Source organism: Onychostoma macrolepis, chromosome 01 (genome assembly GCF_012432095.1).
Source record: "Onychostoma macrolepis isolate SWU-2019 chromosome 01, ASM1243209v1, whole genome shotgun sequence".
Lineage (NCBI taxonomy): Eukaryota > Metazoa > Chordata > Actinopteri > Cypriniformes > Cyprinidae > Onychostoma > Onychostoma macrolepis.
In genome coordinates this window covers 36,942,920-36,952,700 of record NC_081155.1, presented here as the reverse complement: position 1 = coordinate 36,952,700, position 9,781 = coordinate 36,942,920, and the positions used below count along the sequence as shown (strand labels likewise).

The 9,781-nt window shown below is 35.9% G+C and overlaps 1 non-coding gene across 1 annotated transcript; it reads right to left on the bottom strand.

Annotated features, from left to right (window-relative positions):
- Window positions 1-9,451: 9,451 nt before the first annotated feature.
- On the bottom strand, window positions 9,452-9,526 carry trnav-aac (transfer RNA valine (anticodon AAC)). The gene has a single exon. It is a non-coding gene; the product is annotated as a tRNA-Val (tRNA).
- Window positions 9,527-9,781: the final 255 nt, after the last annotated feature.

Below are 9,781 nucleotides of genomic sequence, written 5' to 3'. Positions count from 1 at the left end.
TCGGAATAAGTAATATTCATTCTGAATAAGAGAAGAGTAAAGCAGGGATAATTGTTATGCTCAACATCAACATTATTAAACAAATATACAACCCAAATTCCGGAAATGTTGGGACGTTTTTTAAATTTGAATAAAATGAAAACTAAAAGAATTTCAAATCACATGAGCCAATATTTTATTCACAATAGAACATAACAAAACTGAGACATTTTACACTTTTATCCACTAAATGAGCTCATTTCAAATTTGATGCCTGCTACAGGTCTCAAAAAAGTTGGCACGGGGGCAACAAAGGGCTGAAAAAGCAAGAAATTTTGAAAAGATTCAGCTGGGAGAACATCTATCAAATAATTAAGTTAATTGACATCAGGTCTGCAACATGATTAGCTATAAAAGGGATGTCTTAACCTTTTTGAGCGGTATGGTCCTACATATGGGATTTTTATTTCCGTGCCCCTGGGAGTATGGTCCCACATATGGGATTTAGAACATTCGGTGAAGTCGCATAACTGCCAAATTCAAACTGTAGTTTTGTGCGTTGGCTGGCACTGAGCCAGAGAGAGACGTGCACTGCGATTGTCATATTATCACAACTACTGTATGCAGTGATCTTAACCACATAATGCATATTTTAGGTTTCAGACATTTAAATACACATAAGTACTTGTAAAACAATACATTTAGAGCTTGTAAAATTCACATATATGTCTATGGAAGCAACAATAACAATCAATTCAAATTTAATTTTGTTTTATTCATATCAGATACACATAGTTTAAGTAACTATAAAGTTCACTCTATTCTTCACCCAGTTCACCGGCCACTTACTTACATGTATTTCGGGAGAAATTGATGAATTCACGTGCTGTAAATCCGACTGACAGGACTCTCTGAACTGTGGTGTGAACAAACATGGTGGTGCCCATCTCACGCTACAGATCATGATCAAGATGACAAAATACACTCATTTGCACATATTTGTTAATAGTAATATCAGATTGTTCATAATATGGTAAGGAAGTTTGTGAATATATTAAATAAAAGAGGAAAAACTAAATAAAAGCGATCCATCTGTCATACAGTGTTATTGTGGCTGCGTGACCAGCATGACGCGTCGCCATGGAAACAGTAAGGGGAAACGTTGTAAAAAAAAATGGTCGCCTTAAAAAAACTCACTCTGGAGGGACCACTAGAATATTTTAAACTCACCACTGAAAGGCTTACGAGAGGCAGAGTCTCTCAGAAGTAGGCTCTCCAATCTGTGAAAGAGTGTGTAAAAAGATTGTGGAATACTTTAAAAACAACTTTCCTCAACGTCAAATTACAAAGGCTTTGCAAATCTCATCTACAGTGCATAACATCATCAAAAGATTCAGAGAAACTGGAGAAATCTCTGTGCGTAAGGGACAAGGCCGAAGACCTTTGTTGGATGCCCGTGGTCTTCGGGCCCTCAGACGACACTGCATCACTCATCGGCACGATTCTGTCATTGACATTACTAAATGGGCCCAGGAATACTTCCAGAAACCACTGTCAGTAAACACAATCCGCCGTCCCATCTGCAGATGCCAACTAAAGTTCTATCATGCAAAAAGGAAGCCATATGTGAACACGTTCCAGAAGCGCCGTCATGTCCTGTGGGCCAAGGCTCATTTAAAATGGACTGTTTCAAAGTGGAAAAGTGTTCTATGGTCAGACGAGTCCAAATTTGACATTCTTGTTGGAAATCACGGACACCGTGTCCTCCGGGCTAAAGAGGAGGGAGACCTTTCAGTGTGCCATCAGCGTTCAGTTCAAAAGCCAGCATCTCTGATGGTATGGGGGTGCATAAGTGCATATGGTATGGACAGCTTGCATGTTTTGGAAGGCACTATGAATGCTGAAAGTTTTTAGAGTAACATATGCTCCCCTCCAGACGTATTTCAGCAGGACAATGCAAAACCACATACTGCAGCTATTACAACAGCATGGCTTCGTAGTAGAAGAGTCCTGAAGTGTTGAATTGGCCTGCCTTCAGTCCAGATCTTTCACCTATAGAGAACATTTGGCGCATCATTAAATGAAAAATACGTCAAAGACGACCATGAACTCTTCAGCAGCTGGAAACCTATATCAGGCAAGGATGGGACCAAATTCCAACACCAAAACTCCAGAAACTCATAACCACGATGCCCAGATGTCTTCAAACTGTTTTGAAAAGAAGAGGAGATGCTACACCATGGTAAACATGCCCCCGTCCTAGCTATTTTGAGACCTGTAGCAGGCATCAAATTTGAAATGAGCTCATTTTGTGCATATTATCTATGTTCTATTGTGAATAAAATATTGGCGCGTGTGATTAGAAATTATTTTAGTTTTCATTTTATTCAAATAAAAAAAAAAACGTCCCAACAATTCCGGAATTCGGGTTGTATACACTGCTTAGGGCTGGGCAATATGAGCAAAAATTCATATCTCAGTATTTTTTGGCTGATGTGCAGTATATGGAATATATCTCGGTATTTTCTATTTGGATTAAACAAATAAAGTGAATGTAAGCATGAAGGCATATATTATGTGCAAAAAGGGTTCAAATCACATTACATTCTAACATTGTAACATTGCAATCTAAAAACAAAAATAATGCTTTTAAAGCAGAAGTTAAATTTACTAAACAAAAATTTTAAATAATAAAAAAGCACAGACTAATTGAGTAAAAAAAGGCTATTTTGATTAACCCATTACACTTTACAGTTAGTGCTATCATAACAAATACACTTACTTGTCGGTTTAAAATTCTACATATGTCACATTTATTTTCCAACTACAAATATTTCAGCAAAATGTATATTTTAGTCAGAGTTATTGCGCTCCTATTTCATTGCGCTCTGTCACCGTCTGTTTGGCGCGCATGCGCATGGTGGTGCTCGTTCTAAATGGTCTGTGAAGTTTAGCGGAGAATCACAAAGCAAAAGCTTACGTACTTCTGACTGCAAAATGGAAATATTTCCATGGCTTTCTAACATTTACAGATGAAGAATATACCTGTGAAATGTAAGTTATGCGTTAAGGAAAACAGCACGTCTCTGTCAGCGGCACACGCAGCCTTTCTGTCAGAGCCACTTTAAACTGAAACTATAAACTATAGGCTACTATATTTTACGATTTTAAGCCCTTCATATAAAGCCTGATACATGTAGAACAAATTGTATTATGCACTTTCTCCGCAGCAGTTCAGTCTGTGTCCTCCCTAGATATTTTTTCAGATGCGCTCGTATCAAACTACTTATATCGATATTAACGGTATTGCTTCATACCGTATCGCTTATAAAGAATATATCGATATATCGTACAAACTCGATATACCGCCCAGCCCTAACACTGCTGTTTAAAAGGTTTGTTTTTCTGTTTATTAAAATTTTCGAAAGTGACAGTAAAGACATGTATAATGTTCCACAAAAATATTGCTTTAAACATCGATGATAAAAAAGAAATTAAAAAAAATAAACACCAAATTAATGTATTATAATGATTTCTGAAAGATCATGTGACACTGACGACTTTACCATCACAAGAGTACATTATGATTTCTAAATGTATTAAAAGTTATTTTAAATTGTAATGATATTTCATAATATCACTGTTTTAATGTATATTTCAAATAAATGCAGCCTAGGTGAGCATAAGAGACTTAAACAAATATTCTCAACCTCAAATGAATGGTACTGTATAAACATTACAATTATCCCAGCTGTTCTTTTACTTTTCCAGATAGTGTACTTGTTGATTGGATTTAACATAAAAAAATTGTATTTGTACAAAAAAAAAATACACACATATACACACATATTAGTGCTGTCAATCGATTAAAAAAAACCAACTAATTAAATCTCACATTTTTCTGAAATTAATTGCGATTAATCCCACCTAATATTAAAGTTTTTAAATATACTTTAAATAATTTTATATTGCAATAATTTCACATTCAATCTTCAAATTAATGTACAAACAACATATTTTTAATATTTGTTTAATGACATCTTTTTTTATGACTGAAGGCCAATATCACTGATACCAAGTAATACTGATTTCCCTATAAAAACAATTCCCCTAATATTTAACCATTGACTATAGCCATTAAACATTACATTATAATTAAGAGCTATCAATTTTAACATTAAACTTTAAAAATATCTTCTAATTTAAGTGAACTTAATACAATCTTCACATAAACCCATTATAATAAATGTTATATTTAGCTAGGCTACCTGTGCCCCTCAGCAGAAATATACAGAAATTGAATAAAGTTCAAATCATACACTAAATTCTGAACTATATACAGGTAAATACTTACAGCTATATAAAAGTTATTGATTTCCTCTTTTTTTCCTTTTATTCTTGATTAACATACATCACAGCAGCTGGTTTTTAGGTTGTTTTTGGCTGCTATTTTTTTTAAGAGCTGTCACTGCTGAACGTGACACGGATCTGACACACATCGTATTTTCTCTCAACTCTCATCATCTTTTCTGACCCATTTCAGTCTCTACTAATGAGCTGACGAGTTGAATCGAGTGTGTTAGATGAGGGAGACAGTGCTGGGATGCTCCAGGACAGTTTTGAAAACCATTTCAGAGTCGTTCTTAATGTAATTCATATATAACATGCACACACAGTTTTAAGGCAGCTTTAATCGCCTTTTTGGTAAATTCATGCCTTAACTGACCATGACATTACATGTACATAGTTTATTTCGCGCTTTGATATGAATTGAAACAGGCTATAGCGCGTGCCGGTTACCGCTGTTTGACTCGCGCCTGCCACTTAAGTGAAGCTGGAGCGCGTGTCTGAACCGTCTCCAGATTGATGTGGTCGTAAAGACGTTCTGCGACAGTAAATGCACTTCGTGTCAAGAAAAAAACCAGACAGAAATAGCAGTTATGAGTGGGGTGGAAAACCCTAAGCTCCGCTCCTGCGTTAAAGGCGTTAAATAATTTTAATGCGTTAAACTGACAAAATGAATCGCCTATTTAAATTAATCGCCTACAAAATTAATAATTTTGAGACAACTTAATATATATATATATAGACATTTTTTTTTTTATGATTTATATAAACTTTTCAAGTTAAGAGGCCTGAAAACCCAAATTGTAAAATTCACTAATATTATTATTAGTATTATTGCTAACATATAGTACAGACAAAAAAAGTAGAGAATGGAATTAGCAACACCATAATAGGTTTGATTGAATGCATGCAGAGAATACATAAAACAATAAAACATATACCTTGAATACTTTGGATAAAAACATCTGCCAAGTGCATAAATGTAAAATGTAAATGCATAAATAATCCTGCTCCTCTCTATGCTTCAAATAACTTATACTTGCAAATACAGACTGGTGAAAGTCACAGTCTACAGAGAAGAACAAATTTCAGGCTAGACCAAAGACTTACATGAATAATAAAAGCAAACATGCACTGTAAAACCCGATAAGTTAAGAATACTCAAAACATTCGAGGAAACTTATTGCCTCAAAACATTTGAGTAAACAAACTTAAGTTTTTTTTAAGTTAATAGAGCTTAACATTTTTATGACAAGTGGGGCGGGGCTGAGAGCCATAGGAGCCAATCCAAGCCTCACTTCCACGATCCCACCCAACTCATCACAATGATAATTATATACAACTTGCTTCCATAAACCGCAGATTCATTCAGATCTTTATAGTTAAGTGCTAGTTTGCAACAGCACACTGGCACGCTAATGTAGTTATCTAAAAGACTCACGACACACTTGCATGTAAATAGTCAAACAACATGCAGTATATATAGTTTTGTATAGCTTTAAGTTTTGCTATCCATCCTCAACCTAACCACAGGCTCTACTCTTCACCACAATGGTAACACTACAAAACCAACATAACAGAAACCTATGTAAATCTTAACATAACACAACATTTAAGTACTAACTTGTGTCTCTCTATGTTAATCTTGTGCAAAAACACACAAAATAACACTTAATTTCTGCATTTATTTTCCTTGTTTTCAGATGCAAAGCATGCTGGGAACTAGAAAACACAATAATTTTAAGTTTACCTTACTACAACAACATTTTGAGTTTACAGAACTTATTTCAATTAAGTCTAATTAACTTTCATTATTATTTGAGTTAAATTAACTCATTTCATTTAAATCATTTCACTGTTCGGTTTTACAGTGTGTCTACTTTTGTACATGCAGATGAACTAACCCATCTATAACATACAGGTCGCAACATCAAGGCCACAAATCACATATTCAGGATTGTTTGAGGGCAAGTATAATAGTTTGGCCATTGAAATCCAAATTGCTCAAAGCCTTCAGTCGTTACTGCCCTGTACTATACATCCTTTTATGCTTTATATGACATGGACACTTGCAGAGACCTAGCACAAAATATCAACACCTTCATACAATGATATACTTTCTCTCTCCTTGAATACTAAGAGCTTCTATGCGAGGTGCACAGCGATGCATGACTTTTGAAGGACATTCTGTAAAAATCACAACAGTGTTGTTGCAACGCTCTTGTGCTCTAAATTACATTGAAATAAAAGGGACATACCTACTTATAACTCTGACCTCCTGTTTCTAATGGATACATGGATCTAGAAAGTAAAGAAAGAAATGTTCAACCCAGTAAAAAAAAAAAAAAAAAAAAAACATTTACACAATTACAGTAACATTCAATCAAGGCCAGGCGCGTTCAAGTGCTCTTCAGTTTATACCACACCAAGGCTCCATTGATCGTGTTATTTGTGACAGGATTTTAATAGCAGAGTAGTGTGTCACTGGACAAAATTGTGCTATTCCAGATCATTAGATGACATAAAAAGCTTTAAATTTACAAAACTCATGTATTTTTAGCATAAATATGATCACACAGCAGCACATACTGTATATAATGTACAGTAGATGCACAAAATGTTGTGTCAATTACTACATAATTTCAATGATTTGTTGACAACACAAGGTAAATTACAAACACGTATGCAAATGAGTGAATGCATTAGTCTTCCACAAAAGGGCTCTACAAATACTTTTTAAAGGCACTAGAAAGGTCTTCACTACAAAAGCAGGCAGTCATTTCTCACAATGCTACAAAAACACTCAAAATTCAGCACGCACTGTCATCTTCACCGATTCACAGTCTTGACAGAAGCGCAAAGAGAAGGAAGATGAAGAATGGGATGAAGAAGAGCAGGATGAAAAAGAATAGCACAGTTATCATTAAAGCGGAAGCAGACAGACTGAAGACGAGCTGGGATGTAAAAGACAATGGGAATGATTCGAACGGACAGATGGAGTCCTTTAAAACATCTGAGCTCATGTATTGTTTAGCACATTTAATTTATAATGCACATTTTTTGTGGACTTCAGATAACAGGGGAAAAAGTTGGGTGAAACATCTCAACAGTTAATAGTAACCAAAATTTGCTAATCGATTTTATCAATTGAAGAGTGCAACACAGGTTGAGATTTGGAGCAGGATGCAATACATCAAACATTAATAACGTGTGTGTCTTCTTAAGAATTTTTACGTTTCCATATACAGTGCGTGTGTATATATATATATATATATATATATACAGTATATATATATAAAAAACGCTATCTCATAACCAATTCGTACGTATTTTACAAGGTGGCTAATTCGTACGAATTCGTGCAACCTCACTTGTACAATTTGTTTAAACCCTAGTGACGGGTAGGTTTAGGGGCGGGGTTAGGTGTAGGTCATTCGTACAAATTCATACGAATTGTGCAACTCGTAAAATACGTACGATTTAGCAAAAAATGTATGAATTTGTAAGTGTAAGTGAATTTGTGAGGTCGTATGAATGCGTACAAATTAGCCACCCTGTAAAATATACACGAATTCCCATGAGATCGGGCTGATATATATGGATATATATAAATTTAAAAATTCACTTAAAACATTAACTAATTAAATAATAATTATACACTTGATTCATTTAAAATTGAACCAAAGGATTGAAAGTTTCTAAGAAGATAAAGATTAAAGAGGAAGTAAAGAGGAAGAACGCACTCACTGTGAATCTCCTTCACTTCTGCAGTGTCCCTTAATCAAGATGGAATGTTCTAGGCCTTCAGTACGCTTGCCTAGGAGATGCCAGCAGCCATTTCTCAATTAGTGACACTAAAGAGAGCGAAAGAGAAGAAGGACAGGGTCCGTAGAGGGACAAAAAGGCACCAAATGATCAAATGCTGGGCTTCACAGAGTTGGAAAAGTGAGAGCTACAGATTCAGAAATCGAGGTCAGGCTCTCAGAAAGAAGGGATGGAGATGCGAGAGAGTTTGCATCTGAAGTGACAGTTTTAATGAGACGTCTGGTTAGGAGAAACCTCTGTAGCGGAGCTGAAAGGTAAAGCATATTCAATCCCAGTGGTGACACAAGCAGACTATTAACATCTCACTGAACCCTGGTTGTTATGGGTACAAATTCATGAAGTGTATATGTAGGAAAGACTGCAACTATCATTGCTCATTTTGTGTAACAATGTATCTTTTCACCTGACACCAACTATAATACAATTTCCAAAATGTTACCAATGAATGAAAAGGAGAAGCCCAGTTTATAAATGCCAAATGTACAGTTAGTAGAATACAAATGATAACATGACTAAGCTATTATAGCAAATCAAACACTACACGATTAGCGTAACACGATTAGCGTAACCTGTAGGCTGCTATGCCTTTAGTGCCAAATTACACATGATTTCCCTTTTTCTTAACTATTTTTAAATGTACAAAACAAAACATAAAACATTTTAAAGTCGGCATGAAACGGAAGTTGCGACTGTCTTTTCTTCTCTACTGTGACGTATATCCGAGTGAAACGACATCTGAAATGAGAGGCGGGACTTGATTTCGTCCTTCGGGAATTGATTGGATCGACGGAAGTTGGGGCGTTACTAACAAAATGGAGGCAGATCTGAAATGCCAGTTTGCAGTTAGTGGTGGGGGATTTCTCGCCTCTGGATTCACCGCCGACACACAAGCATGAATAAATGTTTTATTTATTAGGGATGACAACCACGATCAACAGCACAAAACATGCCTAAACAGTGAGTGTGCGCGCGCGCGAGCGAGAGAGAGAGAGAGAGAGAGAGAGAGACTGCCTGAATGACTGAGTGCGTCCTCCATCAGGTTAAGTCATATTCATGAAACAAATTAGTTTGCGATGTCCTAAGAGTAATGTCGTCATAACATCCTAATATCTTTTCAGTGTTTAAGGGTAACATACTCCTTCATGACTGGTGTCAGTGCTATAATGTGAAGCTTCAGGTTTTCACCTGTGGTTTATCCCAGCGTTTACATTTACATTTACATTTATGCATTTAGCAGACGCTTTTATCCAAAGCGACTTACATTGCATTCAAGTTACAGTTTTTACATTTTATCAGCTCTTGCTTTCCCTGGGAATCGAACCCATGATCTTGGCGTTGTTAGCGCCATGCTCTACTATTTGAGCTACAGGAAAGCTGTACCCCGTTTACCCCTTACATCACTAGCTCCGCCCTTGCGCCATCACTCGTGACCGGAAGAGTGGAGAAGTCGTTTTGAGGGGGAGGGGAGGTTAACATTTTTGATTAAAGATTATGAGGGCACATGAATTTAAAAAAAAATAATGAAGTGCAGAGATAAATTCTTTATAATAAACACTACAGTATTCCATCAAAAAATAAGAATAGTCAATTTTGATTTCATGCCGACTTTAAGGAAAGCTAGTGCCAGGGA